This window comes from Delphinus delphis, chromosome 4, assembly GCF_949987515.2.
Source record: "Delphinus delphis chromosome 4, mDelDel1.2, whole genome shotgun sequence".
In the NCBI taxonomy this organism is placed as follows: domain Eukaryota; kingdom Metazoa; phylum Chordata; class Mammalia; order Artiodactyla; family Delphinidae; genus Delphinus; species Delphinus delphis.
The window spans coordinates 102,016,609-102,036,291 of record NC_082686.1 but is presented as its reverse complement, the minus strand read 5'-3'; positions in this window follow the sequence as shown (position 1 = coordinate 102,036,291).

Genomic DNA, 19,683 nt, shown 5'->3' with positions numbered 1-19,683 from the left:
GGTATATGCATTATGAAAAACTCATTGAATTTACTATTAAAATGGGTTCTTTTTAGTGTATACAAATCTCACATAAGAGAATGGAAACAAGCATTTAACTCTAATTGCTAGGTTTGCTTACCCCATTGGTATGGGTAGAAAATTCTAAAACTACCATTTTTATACTAGGCTTGAACAAATGAGTAAATATAGTGAGGATAATAAAAGTTCCGATTGTGAAAGGAGGTAAAGACATGGAAAGTGGAAAGGCTAGAATGAAACCTGTTACTGCATTGCAATTGTGGTGTCAGTATAGACTCATGATAGATATACATGTTATTCATGCATGTCGTTTGTATACATTTACATACTTCCTTCTAGCTCTGTTTACACAAAAGACCAAAAGCAATGTTATACCAGTGACAATGAGCATACCTAGCATCCTGTTCTAAATAAAATTCTCCACTAAAATAAACCAAGAGATATAGCTGATTTCAGGGTTGTGGCTGGTAAAGTAGAAGATAAACCTGGTACTTATTTTTGCGCTGGAAAATAAGAAAGTTATTAAAGAATTATAAGGATATGTCAAAAGGACAGCAGAGTTTTACTTTGAATTTGTCTTCACTGGCCAAATTTGGGACAATTTAGGCATCAAAATAAATAACCAAATAACGATAACCCATTGAATGAAATAAAATTCATGAAATCATATTGATGTAATAAATAAATGGTACAAAAAGAAATCTGTTCCTTACAGTAGAATGGAAACTAATGAATGTCATATGAATGTTGAAGTTAGAAAATCATCAGTGGATGCTAAACTTTTCAGTGAAACTTTGATAAGAAAGAGAATATTGAAATATTTTCTTGTTTTTCCCAGGAAATTACTTATTAATAAAAGAAGAGAAAAATAACTTTACAGAGAAACTTGGCAGACAAAACTTTAACTGATTAATGTTAACATCACTAATACTGGGAAATCATGTGCCTTCTGAAATAATGCACTAAGGAGGACATAATATTATTCAAGTTCAAAACGTATTACCTAGACTTGCAGCTAAAGCACATTTTAAGGGCCCAGGATGGGTTTTTTCTAGGGCTAGCAGAAGAGGACATGATATTCATGTCTGTCTTCAATTGTCCCTGGCATATTCCCTTGGCCTCAGTATAAAGGGCTGGAATCTGGGGCCCATTTCGAGTATTTTCCATAAAGATGATGATTTCAGCAGGGATGACATCATCATCACATTCAGGGCTATTTTTTTTTCCACATAAACACAAGGGCAGGGCTACCCTTAACTAAATCCCTCCCCGTGACTGCAATAGAACACTCTGGAAGCTCAGGAAGGGATGGGCTGGGTTATAAGCTGCCATATATCGTGTAGACAGGTATAGCTTCTCATGATCTTCCCTCCTTCCCCATGTGAGGGGAGAGGACCAGGAGGCTTAGGTAAGACACTCCCCCACCCCGCCCTCTTCAGACTACTCCACAGGCACAGGTCCCCAGATTACAAGTATGACACTCCAATTCCTCAGCCTTTTCTAAACTCAAGCAATTTAGAAACAGCCAGGGGCAGAAGCATACTCCTCGCACTTTCCCCTCATCTAAGAGACTGCAAGGGGAAAACTGCAATAAAAGCTCGACCCTCCTTCCAGAGATTTTAAAGTCTTTTTGTATTCCACGATAAATCAATAAATCATTTTTAGTGGGAACGGGTGGTCGGACAAGCTGAATTTCAGAAATGCTGTCGTAATGGTTTTTAACACTATTTTACTCTTCTTACTAGTGCTATTTTGTAGAATAAGGAATGATGTTGACAGGTTTTGTGGGAGCTTTTAATACACTTTTTAAAAAGAATCTCAGACTTCTATTTTTAACATTTTCATAATTCTTTTTTGAACTGGAGACACATAACATGTATGGGGAAAAATTGTGCCTTGTTTCAATAGTTTTGCTAATTTTCAGGCTGAAAGATGACAGCTGCCCAGAGTTTACCTTATGTTGAATTAAAATCAGTATTTCTCTAAAAAAAAAGAATTACCTAAATTCAGTCAGCAAGAAACTTCCAAAGAACACAAATTAAGGGGTATTCTACTAAATAAGTAGCCTACCTTATTAAAAAATATCAGGAGTAAGCTGAGGAACAGACTCAAATTAAAGGAAAGTGAAGAGACATGACAGCTAAATGCAATGTATAATCCTGGATTAGCTCCTGGCTAGAGAAACATGTGTACAAAGAACATTGTTAGGAAATTTGTATGATCTTAGTACTATTGAGTCATTAAATTTTGTTATTTTTATAGCTGTACTGTGCTAAGATTCTTATTCTTAGAAAAAACATACTGAATTATTTTGTATAAAAGAGCATAATATTTACAATTATCAAGTTCCTACAGTAGTGAATTACAGAGACTGGTAAAACAAATATAGCAAAATATTAGAAATTTGTGAATCTGGGTAAAATGGTCTATGGTAATTCCTTGTGATATTCTTAAATAGTTTCTTTAAGTTTGAAGTTATATCAAAATTTTTAAAAATCCAGCTTACATTATCCTAACCAATACAGAAATTATTACAAAAAGTGGGGTGGTACCATAATAACCTGAGATTTGTGTGTAGCACTAGATTAGTGGATGGTGGGTATATAAAAATAGGTGTTACAAATAACAAAATGAATGAATCTCAATGTTTTAAGTAGAAACATATCAAAAGATTAATATATACAGGTCAGTACTACTTAATATTTTAAATACACAGAGACTAGGTATGTATCAAAGGAGCTATTGTGAAAATGGATTATCAAAACTGCTTAAACAAACCAGAGCAAGCATCTATGTAGAAAGTGGTATGGAAGTGGAGAAAGGGGAAGGGAAGTAACATTTGAAATAATGAAAACATAAAACAAGGAAGTAGCATTGCACACTTACCATTATCATCTGTCCTGAATCTATGGGTGTAGTTAATTAAATTCTCTTCACATACCGAAAAAGCTTCCAATGAAATGTGGAAATGCATTTAATGAAACTGAGATTAATTAAAAAATAAGGCCTTGAACATTTACTACAGTTCTCCAACATAGTTTTGTGTCCCACAGTCCTCGCTAATATCCCCTGCTCTGGACTATGAAAGGAGGGTTCAGTAACTTCAATTTGATAACAGTATGGCATACCCACTGTACCACCAATATTTATGTGTAAGTGCCACCTAATGGAACATATTACCCAGTTTAACTGACAAAGAAATGGACGCCTAACAAGTTCTTGAAAACATTTTGGATGAATATGACATCTTTGCTAGGTAGTATTTAAGCAACAAAATTATATACAAAAGAGATTCAATATTTATTCATTTCCCTTCTTTCTTCAGCTTCTATTTAATAATAGTTAAGCAAGCAGATGTGACACTTTCATCTTGGAAGTCTTGCAGACATACTCAGGAACAATTTTTCTGTGAGTTTCAAAGTGTATTTTATTGTTAATATATTTTGGTAGTTATTTGCAATGCCACAGAGTAGTCTTGAATACATCATGGTGCCACAGTCAAACAACAATGGAAACATGCTATTCTTCAGGGAAAGTGTTGTGGTTTTACTTTGCCTTGGTGACAAGTGATAAAGAACAAATAAATCAGAAACAAATCAGTCACCAGTAACATTTTTTCTCCCTTGACTGAGCTTTTGTCAGTGACACAAAAATTGCAGAACACTGGAGACTTGGTTTATACAAAGCTGTTAGCATTCCTTTCCTCTTTTGTGATGTTTTTCCACCTCATTTTGTTGTATTTAAATGGGGTTTGTTTCAGTTTCCAGCTGCTGGGTGTCCTACAGGAGTGAAATTCTGATACTATGCTTTCAACAGACTTAAACAACTTCAGTGATTATTTAGGTTTAATAGTTTGTGGGATAATAAGTTGGAGTTTATCACTGCCAGCATTTCAGATGAGTGAACTTCACTTAGGAGTGAAGAGGTCAGTAACTCAGAATGTTCTATTTCAGTTGGAGAAGAGAAGTAGATAGCAGAGAAAGTCCCTGTAGACTCTGTCATCAAGCAGAAAGCAGAGGATGGAAATTAGGAAAGCTGCAAATCTAAGAAGCAGTAGCATTTCTAAGAAGAGAGAAATAAAAGATTGGTAGGATGGATACAATTTAAAGGTACTCAGGAGAAATCATCCTGGAGTTTTGAGTGACAATCCTTTCATGAACAGCAGGAGGTTGCATAATATACTTTCATTTGCCATTGTAACCATAATTACTAGCCTACCTGCATTTTGCATTCCAATGAGGGAAAAGAAGTTTAAATTATTTTCAATAGTTTTATTACAAATGTTCCAAGGAAATCAAAGGCATCTCTACCAGTGGTTCTTTCTGTAATAGACCAGAATAAGTGTGTTCAATTTTGAGTACAGAAATTAAAGTTTGCTAATTTGATTACTTTTTAGCAAGAAATTGAAAGAGGCCTTCCTCAGGAAATGGCAGTTCATCAATACCAGCTGGTAGTATTTCTTACTAATCTTGTTTCTCACTATGGAGGTTAGTTGAAGGTAAAACAAGGGTTTATCACTTGGGAATTAAAAGCACTGTCTCAAAGATGTTCTTAATCACTATAGTGCCCTCCCCCTAAAAAAAGGAGAGAGGTATACAGAGAAAAACACATTATTAATGAATTAGAGAAACATCAACCAATGCACTACATTTTATGTTTTAAATTATCTTAAGTAGTTTTTGTTTTTCTGTTCAAAACTTACATATAGTCCTACCAAGTCTCTTATATCTACAGCTCCTATCAGATAAGAATAGATACTTTTTAGCATTAATTTAATGTTTTATCACATATATACACTCAAGGGGAACTATTAATAAGATGCATCATTAAAATTAAATAATATATATGTATTATTTCTGTTGTATATTTTTAAAGACTGCTTTTGTCTTAGATTTATAATCATAATTTGTATGAGTAACCTCCACACAACTCCTGTTTATCCATCTGAAATAATTGGTAATTCCAGAATACCATTTCTGTAAAACAAAGCCACATTTCAGCTAATATTCATTCTGAATTTTAGAAAACAGATTTGGGAAAATTCACTCATGACCACCTTACTCTCTACCTGCTTTCTATGGACAAAAGGTTAGCAGTGTATGGTTTTGATTGAAGAATCACTGGGGAAGGGTACAGCAATAGTCTTTAGAAGTATCAAGGTAATGGCAAATAGAGTGAGATAACATTATGATTTAAACTATAATATACATTTAATGCCAGTTCGCTAGGATCTGGGAGATTTGAAAATCAATGATTTTATTTATTAAAATCACTAGGAAATTTATGATTATTCTGCAAATAGGTCATCATAGCTTTGGTATAAATATGGGTATAGTATAGTAATTGATTTGCATTTTCATGGATTAATCCACTCATAAAAATAATCATACAGCATTTGTCTTCTCTGTCTGACTTATCTCACTTAGAATAGTGCCCTCAAGTTCCAGCCATGTTGTCACAAGTGGCAGGATTTCCTTCTTTCTTATGGCTGAATAATATTCTGTTGTGTGTGTGACACAAGTGTATACATCACAACTTCTTTATCTAGTCATCCATTGATAGACACTTAGGTTGTTTATACATCTTGCCTATTGTGAATAAAACTGCAATGAACACGAGTGCAGATATTTCTCTGAACTCCTGTTTCACTTCCTTTGGCTATATATCCAGAAGTGGAATTGCTGGATCATATGGTTCAATTATAAATAAATAAATGAATAAAATTTTAAAAGCCTTACAGTCCAAAGAATGATTATTTAATTTAAAAAGTAAAAATATGTAAAAAATCATGTAAAAATCTAAATACATTTTTATTGTGCTCAGAGGAAAGCTTCTGCTTGTGTTAAGAAAAATGTTTTTCCTTTAAACATTTTAAATGAATATACATGCACACAGATATCACACATAATATGTGTATATTGTGTGTATGTGTACTGACTTACCTCTTACTCTGAGAGTACACGTAATCAACACATATGTGTGTATGTATACATATATGTATATATTGTGCATGTATATACATATATGTTATTTTTTGTTTAAATGTTTGATTTACTATGTGTTTTATACTTTTCTTAAACCTAAGAGAGTCGTTTGTTCTTTGCATATTGGTTTTTGAGTATTAGGGATCACAGCTAAACTAATACATCATTTAATGAAGTGTTCAATTAATCAGTCATAATTACTACCAATTAACATTAATGAAATTAGGGTATTGTAAAGAAATATTATCCAGCAATGAATCTTATTTAATTAACATAAATGGCTAAGTACCTAATGTTTCACATTTTATATAAATATTTTCCTAAACTGGATCTAACAGAAACATAATAAACCAAACCATCTTTTACTTTACCACCATCCTTGAGAAAAAATAGTAGAAATTGATTTTTAAAATTTTATCTTTTCAAATAATATATTTGTTTAATGTGCCTTTATACAGGGATAGCTAGGCAAGGATTACTTGTACCCATCATATTTTCATCATCTTGAGACACTTTTTTTTTTTTTTTTTTTTTTTTTTGTGGTACGCAGGCCTCTCACTGTTGTGACCTCTCCCATTACAGAGCACAGGCTCCGGACGCGCGGGCTCAGCGGCCATGGCTCACGGGCCCAGCCGCTCCGCGGCATGTGGGATCTTCCCGGACCGGGGCATGAACCCGTGTCCCCTGCATCGGCAGGCGGACTCTCAACCACTGCGCCACCAGGGAAGCCCTTGAGCCACTTTTTAAGCAGGCCATTGCTCAGAACTAGCAGTTTGCATGAGTCCACTGGTCACTTTTTTCAGTCCATGTAGTGTCTCTTGCTTACATTTTCCCAGTATTTATCTGCATCACTACATGGTTCATCTATAAAACTTGCTTAGCTTTTCTAGTGCATACATGAACTTAAATGTAGGATAATTAACAGCTCCTGGGGGAAACCTTGAAATAAATGAAAATGGGAGTCTGTGGATGAATACTTTTTCTGTTTCTGTTAAAATTCTTGAGGTGCCTTTGGTACAGCTGCTTGAAATGTTTCCAGGAGGCTCATGTCAGTGAAGGCTCAACTAGAGAAATAGAACCAGTAGGATATAGATTAGATAGATAGATAAAGATATTTCTCACAAATAATTAACTTAGGCAATCAAGGGGGCTGGCTAGGCAATCACAAAATCCATAGGGTAGGCCATTAGGAAAGGCAGGCTGGAATCCTCAGTAGGACGCTTAACTGCTGCCTACACATGGAGTTTCTTCTTCAAGAAAGGCCTTTCAGCTGAGTGAATCAAGCCCACCCAGATTATCTAGAATAATCTCTTACTTAAAGTCAACTGATTGTGGAATTTTATCACATCTACAAACTACATTTACAGCAAAACCTAGATGAGTGTGTATGATTAAATAACTTAGAATGACAGCCTGGCCAAGTTGACACATCAGGAGCCCATCATGGTATTTGTTTTTTAATTTAATTGTATTTTATATTGGAGTATAGTTAATTTACAGTGTTGTGTTAGTTTCAGGTGTACAGCAAAGTGATTCAGTTATACATATATATGTATCCATTCTTTTTCAGATTCTTCTCTCATATAGGTTCTTATGGAGTATTGAGTAGGGTTCCCATGGTGTTTGAATCTCCTTTGCTCAGAATAGAAACCAGCTCAATAACATTTCCTTGGTTTGACACTCCTGTTTTACTCTTTCCTGACGCTGTAGCCTTGTCCCTAGGAGAACATTCTCACATAAACTACCTGCATGCCAACCTTTGTCATAGCTCTGCTTTGGGAGATGGGGAGACAATTGGTATCATAAGATAATTGATGTCACAGTGACCTTAGAAAGCAGGCCTTCAATATGGGATCCTGGAAATAGATAACCCAAAGGTCAGACAGCAATAATGTTGATGGTAGTGGTCATGATAACCCCTGACATGCAGAAGCATTACCCTTATTAAGAATCTTACTGGTGGAATACTTTGATCAGGTATGCATTAGTTTCCCGTGACTGTACTAACAAATAACCACAAACTGTGTAGCTTACAGCAATAGAAATTTATTCCTTCACAGTTCAGGGGCCTGGAGTCTGAAATCAAGGAGTTGGCAAGGCTGTGCTTCCTCTAGGTGCTCTAAGGAGAGAATCTGTTCCATGCCTCTCTCCTAGCTTCTGAGGCTACCAGCATTCCTTGGTGTTTCTTGATTTCTTGTCATATTAACTCAAATTTCCATCTTGTCTGTGTATCTGGCCTAAAAGTAAAACCTCTCCAGCATTCTTACAAGGATACATGTGAATGTATTGAGGGTTTACCCAGATAATCCATGATAAACTCCTCCTCTCAAGAGTCTTAGTTACATCTTATGCCACATAAGACAGTATTCACAGGTACAGGGGATTCGGACTTAGACACCTGTGTTTTAGAGCCAACTTTCAGCTTGCTACAAGGTGGAGTATGGAATTTTGATTATAATGTAGGGATTACACTTGACCATTTTGGAGACAATGGACATTATAAGAACAAAAGTCAATGGTTTGAGATTGGTTTTAGAAGCCCTGAAAGAAGAAAATGATAGATTCAGGTTAGCAAGCTATCAATGCAAGGCACACTACGAATGTCAGAACATCTCCATGAGAAGATTTTAAGAGATCCTTGTCACCTACAGGTGCAAAGTAGAGTGTGCTGAAAAAAAATCAGACCAAAATTTAATTATAGTGATGGCAGAGCTTCAAAGGACACCAAATGCACATCTTTGTATATCTATGCCACAGTCAGGACCCTGATAGAGAAAGAGAAGGGTATTGGTACATAGAATGTGGAAATTTGTATCAACACAGGTGAGAACCTTGAGACAACAAAATACCCCTGATATTCCCAGTCAAGGGAAACAACTCTCTCCTTGCTATAAGACAACAACGTCCTTCTCTCACCTGCAAAGACCAATTTGGCAATAACCACATTACATTCCCAGAAGGGGCTCAAAAGAAACTTTTTTCACCAAGATAATAAGAAATGTACTGCTGAGAACACATGAAGGTATTTGAGAAGCTTAGTAGGCCAGAGTTGACAGCAGAAACAGATTTACCTTGGCATTCCAATTACCATGATATTGCCATAGATCTGATTTTCTTTGTATTGGTAGAATTGTTAGTATTCTCAAAAAACAGAGACCAAGAGATGGCACTCAATGGTAAGTGGCAAGATGGAAGTAATTGCCAAAATAGATTTTAGGTGGGAGTGAACCAGGGTGTCTTGATCTACAGTGTTTCTAGAGGTGAGATGGTCAGTCAACTAGGGTCTGACAGTCTGTTACAGGAGACATCAGCCTACTATACTGTCATAGAAAACTCTAGCACATATATTCTTTCAACCAGTGATATCTGAGTTAACAAATTAAATGAAAGTCTATAAAAATTGACCATAAATTAATATTTAATCTGAAATTGGTTTGACTTGTAATTTTTATCTTTTATGCTGAAGGTCATAGGGATGAAACCAGGTATGGAAAAGTACTCCTGCAAATATGTAGTACAATTCTTAAGAATTTGTACATTTTGGACTTTGTATGATTCTGAACACTAGAGTGACTTACTCTGTATCTCTTCTCCCAATATCCCAAGAAGTTAGCTGACATCTGTAACTATGAACCCATAAATCTTCTGTGAACTTACCTGCTGGCTTTTTTTTAAGGAAAAGAATGTTGATAAAGGAATTTATTTGCTCAAAATTTATAAGTCAAAAAATGAAACATCTCAATGTTTTAACTTGATTCTTAGAGGAGAATTATTGCTGATAAAAGTCTCTTTTCCTAAGTTTACCATGGCTTTTAATCAGATTTTCAGCACTTCTTCAAAAAAATGAGGCACTTTCAAAGAAAGAAAAAAGTCTAAATGTAATTTCCTGAAAGAAAATTTTCCTACAAGTGGATACAATTATGACTATTTTATTTTATTTATTTTATTTTATTTTTTAACATCTTTATTGGAGTATAATTGCTTTACAATGGTATGTTAGTTTCTGCTTTATAACAAAATGAATCAGCTATACATATACATATATCCCTATATCTCCTCCCTCTTGCATTTCCCTCCCACCCTCCCTATCCCACCCCTCTAGGTGGTCACAAAGCACCGAGCTGATCTCCCTGTGCTATGTGGCTGCTTCCCACTAGCTATTTTACATTTGGTAGTGTATATATGTCCATGCTAGTCTCTCACTTCATCCCAACTTACCCTTCTCCCTCCCCATATCCTCAAGTCCATTCTCTATGTCTGCATCTTTATTCCTGTCCTGTCCCTAGGTTCTTCAGAACCTTTTTTTTTTTTAGATTCCATATATTATGTGTGTTAGCATACGGTATGTTTTTCTCTTTCTGACTTACTTCACTCTGTATGACAGACTCTAGGTCCATCCACCTCACTACAAATCACTCAGTTTCGTTTGTTTTTATGGCTGAGTAATATTACATTATACATATGTGTCATAGCTTCTTTATCCATTCATCTGTCGATGGACACTTAGGTTGCTTCCATGTCCTGGCTATTGTAAATAGAGCTGCAATGAACATTGTGGTACATGAATCTTTTTGAATTATGGTTTTCTCAGGATATATGCCCAGTAGTGGGATGGCAGGGTCATATGTTAGTTCTATTTTTAGTTTTTTAAGGAACCGCCATGCTGTTCTCCATAGTGGATGTATCAATTTACATTCCCACCAACAGTGTAGGAGGGTTCCCTTTTCTCCACACCCTCTCCAGCATTTATGTTATGCATATTTTAAATGAAAATTACCTAAGTTTTCAGTAAACACTGATAATATTCACATTGGAAAGCAATCTATATTCCATGGCATGTTAATTTCCATCATTAATGAGTAGAGTATTATACTCTAATTAATTTTGTAATTAAAAGAGTGGTATTTACAATGTCAAATTTAAAAACATGAAATGCAGGTTTCAAACATAATGTATTATCATTATTATGTATTATCATATTATTATCGTTTGTCATTAACATAAGCTAACATGAATTTGTTGATGTTTATTCAAAGTAGGTACTTTAATTGTTGGAAAGAATATTCTCTATAGGGAGGGAAAGGATTTTGTGAAATGATGTAGGAGAATCCAAAGTAACTGCATTACTGATTTCTCCTGAGAGATATGCCACTCAGGAGTTTATACTAGTGGCTTATTCTGAAGAGGTATATGTCTTGCTTCTATGATTCTGGGCTGTCCTCCTAGTCTACTGGTCTTAGAAACCAATGAAGGGATGATTCCACCAAGGCACACAATTATGTTTTCCCTAAATTAAAATATTTATTGCCTCATTGCAGTCAGTGCTCCTTACTGGATCTTTGGAAAGAGAATAAAATATATACTATATGGCCATGACTATGAATTAGAAAGAGGTCTGGTTTATTCAATGAAGATCTGAATGAAATTTATATTTATGACAAATTTGGAGTACTTCATAGTATTCCTATGCTTAGAGGCAAAGATTATTAGAAGACAACTGCTACCCAATACAGGCAAGGCCACCAAAGTTCTTATAAGTTGTTCTTATACAAGAACACTATATTTTCCTTCTCACTGTACTATTATGTAGGATTTGTTAGTGATGAGAACTCAAAGGAAAATTAACTGAGCCATCACCTAGTGGTCTGGACTTGGACAGCAATGGCTTCATGATACTTTCTCTTGAGATTCAGCAGCAAGTTGTGACCTTGTGTTTTCTCTCACTGGGAAGGCAGTGAATCTATTTTTTGTTGTTTGTTTGAATAAAAATTGCATGCTAAATTGAAAGTTTTTCTGAATTTGCACGTATGAAAAGAAAGTTTGAATGTACAGTGGCCACAGGGTGAAATATAGCAGCTGCTTTTTCCTGTTTCTTTATTTAAAAAAAATCTCTTCCATTAGGGAGTTACCTTTCCTCCATTTTTCATGAATCATGAGGAAAGATAATTGCAGGACCCTAAAGTCAAAAATATATGTGTAGACTAGATTAGGCTATTTGTAATCTCTCACCTGGGACTGTAAATGGTGACCAAACACAGAAAATTTACCAAAGAAACAGCATCTAATGTTAGAACCATACATAGATGATCCATAATTTCCTGCTGCTGAAATCCCTGGGTCTGCCCTGTTTCCAGTTCTTAACTTCTGGTTAATCTCATATTCCTCCAATCCTGTGATCACACCCTATATCCAACAAGGTTTTTATTTTGTTTGTGGAGCTGGATATTTTCCTTTTTTTAAATTTTATGTATTTATTTTTATTTTTTTATTGGAATATAGTTGCTTTACAATATTGTGTTATTTTATACTTTACAGCAAAGTGAATCAGTTATACGTATACATATGTCCCCTCTTTATTGGATTTCCTTCTCATTTAGATCACCGCAGAGCACTGAGTAGAGTTCCCTGTGCTATAGAGTAGGTTCTTATTATTTATTTTATACATAGTATCAATAATGTATATATGTCAATCCCAATCTCCCAATATTTTCTAAATTTTGGTCCTTAGTTTAAATCTTTCAGCTCTAACTTTTGTGCTCAGAAAAAAAGAAAGGAATTAGACTCATAAAACTGGACAAACCTTTAAAAGATTGAATGTTTATATTTAGCATAGAGTAAAATAGAAAAATTATAATTAGTAGCTTATAAATTCTAGCTACTGCAAGGATGTTATTGTTAGAATAAGGCTAAAGAAAAACAAATTGAGTCATTTTCAAGAAAACTTAAAGGAAATTATTAAATGGTACACCAGTTATGATAAAAAGTATATACTTATTAAACATGAATAAATGTAGAACACTTAGAAGATGATAAGAAAATGAGCCAAATATGAGAGTAATAGAGAAAGTGATCATCGGTGTATGTTTATATATGTGTGTGTATATATGGAGTCAAGCTCATGGAGAAAAAAAAATATTGACCGTGGCTACTTTTTGTTTGGATTTATGAATAATTTGTTTTCTTGTTTGTATATATGTATATAGAGAGATGATAAAGAAAGATGTAAAACCATGTATAACACACACACACATACATAACACACACTTACATACTAGCAGAAACACCAGGCCTCTGGGTCAGAGATCAGAGCTTCATTGACCCTAGCAGCACAGGGGAAGAATAATATTCTAGCATTGGTCCCTCACACCACAGGCAGCAGAGTGTGAGCCAGAGGGACAGTCTACACAGGTAGTAGGATTATACTGTAGGAGACTTGTGTGAGTGTCAGCCCATTGATAGCGACGTTCTCAGCTAGGAATACATTAGGCACTCACCTGGACTCATATTTACTCATAGGGAGCCCCACAGCCATTCCCCACCACCACCACAAGGGCCAGTATTGTTTCTGGACCAGACCTTGTGGTTCTAATTTCACACCTCAGGAAAACTATCCTGAAACTTAGAAGAACAAGACTTGTAAACCATAGGTCCTAAAGTGTACACAGCAAGCTCCATGTCACATAGTGAGGTGGTGGGTAGAGAGAGAAGGGAGCTAGGGTGCTCTGCCTTTATTAGGGTCCAAGGGTGGGGTACCTAGGATTTCCCTGGATCATTCTTTCTTGGTGAAATTTAAAGCAGTAGAAGTGAAATCAGAGCACAGGAAGGAAGAAGTGAGGTCACTCAAGTGATCAAGCGGTCGGTCAGTTATCTAGGTTACCCAAGCTTTCTAAAAGGGAAAATATGTGGGTGGGGACAGGCCGCTTCCTTATCTAGTTGTTTTACTAGTAGCTCCGACACACAGCTGTCAATATGCTTATTCTAGATGGATGTCTTTGAAATGGATGCCTCAGCAATCAAAAGCTTCATGTCAGGCATTTATACTACAGAGAGGCTTCCCAAAATATGAATCTGCAAGTCTATGTAGGAGTGGGACAGCTGTTTTCCCCTTTCTTCTAAGACAGACAGAGAAACCTTTACTCCCTACTATAAAGAAATTCTCCTTGGAAAGAGAAAGGGGAAGATCCAGGATTCTTACATATTGGAATACAAATAAATATCCCCAGGTGAAGGATAAGACAAATATTTTAAATCTTTTATTAGTATGGTACATTTGGCATAATTAATGAGCTACTATCAATACATTATTAAATAAAGTCCATAGTTAATTCAGAGTTCCTCAGATTTTTCTTAATATCCTTTTTCTCGTTCAGTGTCCCAACTAATGTATCACATTGCATTTAGTTGTTGTGTCTCATTAGGCTCCTCTTGGTTTTGAGTTTTTCAGACTTTCCTTGTTTTTGATGATTTTGATACTTTTGAGGAAGTTTGTGTGGTGCTCCAAGGACAATGATGTTTCAAGGACAAAGGACGACCCTGCCTGAAAAATTGTCAGTGTCACCCCCCTACCAGACTCCTAATCGCCCTCCCCACCATGTTGCCATGGTTATGAAATTCCTGAGCCCACCTGGGCAATGCCCACCTGGGCAAGGGACCTCTCCCAAATAAGGAAAGGCATCTGGCCTGTCCCACTCACACCCTATAAAAGGAAGGTATATGTGCCTCGACCAACCAGTAAACGAAATTTTCACCTCAGACCATTCCTTTGTTTGCTGGATATAAAAACTGATCAATAGCACATGTTCAGGCTCGACTCTCCCAGACTACTAGGAAGTCAGCCTGCTGTTCTGGCAGAGACCCTTCCCTCTAATAAATTCTATCTTCTTTACGTTCTGCCTTGTGTCTGGAAATTCTTTTCCAACCTGCATTTGGACCACGACAGTTTGGACAAATATTTTATAAAATGTCCTTCAGTTTGTATTTGTCTGATGTTTTTCTCATGATTAGATTGGGATAATGTGTTTTGGGAGCACAAAGAAGGATACATACACGTTGTCAACCTTTCCATTAGATCCTCTAACATATTAATCCCAGTTGTTTTAAATTTCCTTACTAATAATCCTCATATGTGTCATATCTTGAGCTTGTTCTGACGATTGCTTTGTTTCCTCAGATTGTATTTCTTTCTTGCCTTTTGTCATGCTTGCAACTTTTTATTGAAAACCAGACATATTATCTGGGAAATTGGGAATAGGAAATGAGGTAAATAGGCCTTTAGTGTGAGGATTTAGGTTAATCTGGTTAGGAGTTGAGCTATGTTTGTTTGTTGCAGCTTTATGTACCAGAGGCTTCAAATTCTTTTGGTGTTTTTATATTCTGTCTTGACTCTGTGTGTGTGTGTCTGTATGGGTATAAAATCTTTATAGAGAGTCTGTATTGTACACCCCTTTCAACTAAACCCACTATAATTATATTACACAGAAGTCCTATTTGTGTGGTGATAATGTGGTGGGTAAGAGGAGTATTCTATGATCTAATGATTAAGATTCAGTGTTTTAGAGGGTCTAGGTTTTAGTACTGTGACTTTCATAAGCATTTTCCTACTGGTATAGTGTTTACCCTGTCTCCTACTTTCTTTCCTGGCTGAAAAAAGCTCCAAATCTATTTTCTTGAAGACTTGTTCCCCATTGACTATGCTGTTTTTTGACTCCTTTTTGGAAGCCCATGCTGGAGGGAGCTGGACTAGCGATCAATTCTCTTTTCCAAGCTGGAATAAGGTTTCATAATGTGCTCTGTCAAAGTACTTTCCCCTGGAAAATAGTCCTTCATTAATGGAGCAGACTCTGGCTCCGTTTCATAATAGTTACTTCCCCTCTTCTCCTTCTAGAGCTAGGACGGAATAGCTCTCAGATCCTCATAGTGAGAATTCAAAATTTGTGGGGTTTCTAGAAGAAAACCCACTAAAGCACAGGCCCCCTTAAGACTGCGGCCCCTTGAGTTTTTCACTCTTACACTAGTTCTCACTGAGCCTTCAACAACTCATGTAAGTACATAAACTCTTTTTCCACATCCTCTCAGAAAGTTCTCTTACTTTCATTTTGCTTATCTGTTACTGTTTATAAACATTATAAAATATTATATGTGTATAAAGGATAAAAATATAATACACCCTTCAGAACAGTCCTCCTACTCTGATCCTGACCATGGATCAGTTCTTTGAAATGTTCAAAGCGGTTTCCATTTCATACTGCATTTTATGGAAGAATTATTATCTGAATTCTGCACCACAAAAGGAAAGCCTGGAACAAACTCCACAAGCAAGAATTTTTCCATACAGGATACTGATTCTCAATCTGACAGCACTGCAGAGTGACTAATTTCACTGATTATAAAGTAGAACTAACAGTGTTTATTAAACTTTTCAGATTATTGAAATGTGCAAAAGGATTTAAAAATCAGTGCTGTCTTTGAAAGGTTGCACTTGATCAAAATTTAAAATTTTGTGCTCCAAAAACACTAATAAGAATACGAAAAGCAAACCACAGAGTGGGTTAAGTATTTGCAAATCATATTTCTGATAAGGGACTTACATCCAGAATATAGAAAGAAGAGTTACAGTTCATTAATAAAAGACAAACAATCTAATTAAAAAGTGAGCAAAAGATTTGGATAGACATTTCACCAGAGGAGATATAGGAATGGCCAATAAGTACATGAAAAGATACTCTACCTCCTTTGTCATTAGGGAAATGTATTTTAAAACCATAATGAGATAACACCTCACACTTACTAGACTGGCTATAATAAAAAGCACAAATGATAATAAAGTATTGGCAAGGATGGACAGAATGAATCCTCATGCATTACTGATTGGAATGTAAAATGTTTTGGAACACAGCTTGGCAATTTCCAAAATTGTTAAACATGCATTTACCCTATGACTCATCAGTTCCACTCTTAGGTATCTACTCAAGAGAAATGAAAACATCTGTCCACACAAATACATACATGTGAATGTTCATAGCAGCCTTAGTCATAATAATAAAAAAGTAACCTAAAAATGCATCAACTGTGGATAATGGATAAACAAAATGTGATATATCCATACAATAAAAGACTATTGAGCAATAAAAGAGCAAAGTATGGATGCATGCTGCAAATGGAGAGAGAACCCCGAAAATATTGTTCAGTGAAAGAAGCCAGAGGCAAAAAAAATGTTGTGTAATTTCATTTATATGAAATGTCTAGAAAAGGCAAATCTATTGAAGCCAAAAGTAGATTAGAGTCCCCTGGGCCATTAGTGGGAAAGAGTAATGACTATAAATGACACAAGGGTTCATTTCAGGTGATGAAAATGTTCTAAAATTAGGTTGTAATGATGATTGCTCAACTCTAAATTTACCAAAAATAATTGTACACTTAACCTGGACAAATTTTATGATATGTAATTTGTATCCCCCAAAAGCTGTTATAAACACTGATACAGAATATGAGGAAGAGAGACAAATACTAAAATTTCACATACAATAATAATCTGCATACCTGGAGAAAGCATAAAGTATAACATAAAGTTACTATTTATTCTGGGCATTCACATATTGAAATATCATGTATATAACAAGATACATCACTACTGTCTTTTCACAATTGAAGATTAATTACGTAAGAAATTAACAACTTGTTTCCCCCATGTATGGCAAATACTGTACTTAGCAGAGGTAGATTCTGGAGCTATATAAAGCTCCATCGAGCATCATGTCTGCTATGTCCAGTATGTGTCTTCACTATAATTTGGTTTCTTTATCTAGAAATTGGGGATACTAATGTTCTTCCCGCTGTATTGTTTATAGTCAAAATGTAAGACTGAAATAAAAAGGCACTTAACACATGTCCTAGAATATAGGAGAAAATACTCCTCATACTATTTAGACCCATGAACATGTTCTAGCAGGCTGTATTGGTTTCCTGGGCTACCTTAACAAATTATCACAAATCGTGTAGTTTAAAACAACAGAAATTCTCTCAGAGACATGGAATCTAGAAGCCCTAAATCAAGCGGTGAGCAGGGCCATGCTGTCTCTAAAGATTCTAGGGCAGGATCCCTCCCTGCCTCCTTCTGCCTTCTGGTTATTGTCAGCCATCCTCAGTGGGTTTTGGCTTACAGCCACATCACTCCAAACTCTGCCTCTGTTGTTACACAGCCTTCTTCTGTCTGTGTCTTAACTTTATCTTCCCTCTGTGCATCTTTGTATCCAAATGTCACTGTTATTAAATAACCTTAGTTATTAGAATAGGGCTGGACCTAATCTCTTATGACCTATTTCAACTTGATTACATCTGCAAAACCCTGATTTTCAAATTAGGTCACATTCACAGGTGCTGGGGGTTAGGACTAGAAATATTTTGTGGGGAGGGGATTCAATTCAAGCCATAAAACAGGTTAAGAAAACCAATTAGGTAAAACCTAACTTGGAAAACAAAATAGTAGTACTAGGATCAGCTTAAATAAATAGTCTTATTGTGATCAAAATAGTTTCCTATTGGGCTCCTTTGAAGTTAGCCTCTTATTAAATTTTTAAAAATACTTGAGTCATTAAGATTTTATTTATACATATATATATATATTTCCTAAGGACTTGAATTTTTTGGTGCTGCATATCAGGAGATTCAAAAGTCTATTTGTATAAAACAAGGTTTCCGGTATAACTTTTAAATTACTTACATTTATACAATCAGTTTCCTGAAAACATTTGAGAACAGGATTTTAAAACAATTTAAATATGTTTAATTAGCAAAATGAAATATAAGAGGATTCAAATAATGTTAATTGGTACATGCCTTTAAGGAATATTTTACTGTTAGCTAGCAAATAGATTGATTACAAATACATGTGTAAGAGACAGTACAATTAATTTCACAGTCAGGAATTAATCTTGTTTCATGTTTGGTTTTTCAAAGTTCAATGTAAATTCTGTCAGGTCCCTAACATAACTTAGCTTACAGTTGACTAATTAAAATTAGAGTCATGGGAAATTTCATTCCAAATTACAGTGACCCTTGAACAACACAGGTTTGAACTGCTTGGGTCCACTTATATGCAGATATATTTCAATAAATACTTACTACAATACTATAAATCTGCAGTTGGTTGAATCCACAGATGTGGAAATTTAGATATAGATGGCCAACTGTAAAGTTATACCTGGATTTTCAACTCTGAAGAGGGAGTCAGTATCCCTAACCCTTGCATTATTCAAGGGTCAACTATAATCAGAAATAATATATTATTTCTTTTTGAGACATAAAATATGTAATTAGATTATTTATATGTATATTGCTACAAATTTGGCATTTTTATACATTTTCAAGGTAAATATATTAAGATCCACTTACGGAGATAAGCACATTTGCAAATAAACTGAGTTACTATAAACTGAACAATGATAATTGCTGAAGTATATTACAAATTAGAAAGTTAAAAAACAATTTAGAACCATAATGATGTTAAAACAATCCCTCATAGAGTTAAAATTTTTTTAAGTTAACATTTTTTTGTTTGAAAAATATTAAATATATTAATTTTACTTTTGAGTCCTCCAATGAAGAATACTTGAAGCATTTGTGAACTTTTTTTTTAACATCTTTATTGGAGTATAATTGCTTTACAATGGTGTGTTAGTTTCTGCTGTATAAGGAATAAAGACACAGATGTGAACTTTTTTATTCCATATCTACACTAGGTCTTCAAAATCACAACTGGTGAAATAGCTGACAACTTAGGGTTTAAACTTGTCTCACATTTTTTATTTTAGTTACAATATATACCTCAGTTTTTCAAGTGGCTGCTTTAAATCTGATAGACAAATGTTATTTGTCTCCAGTAACCGTTGTGATCCTTGAT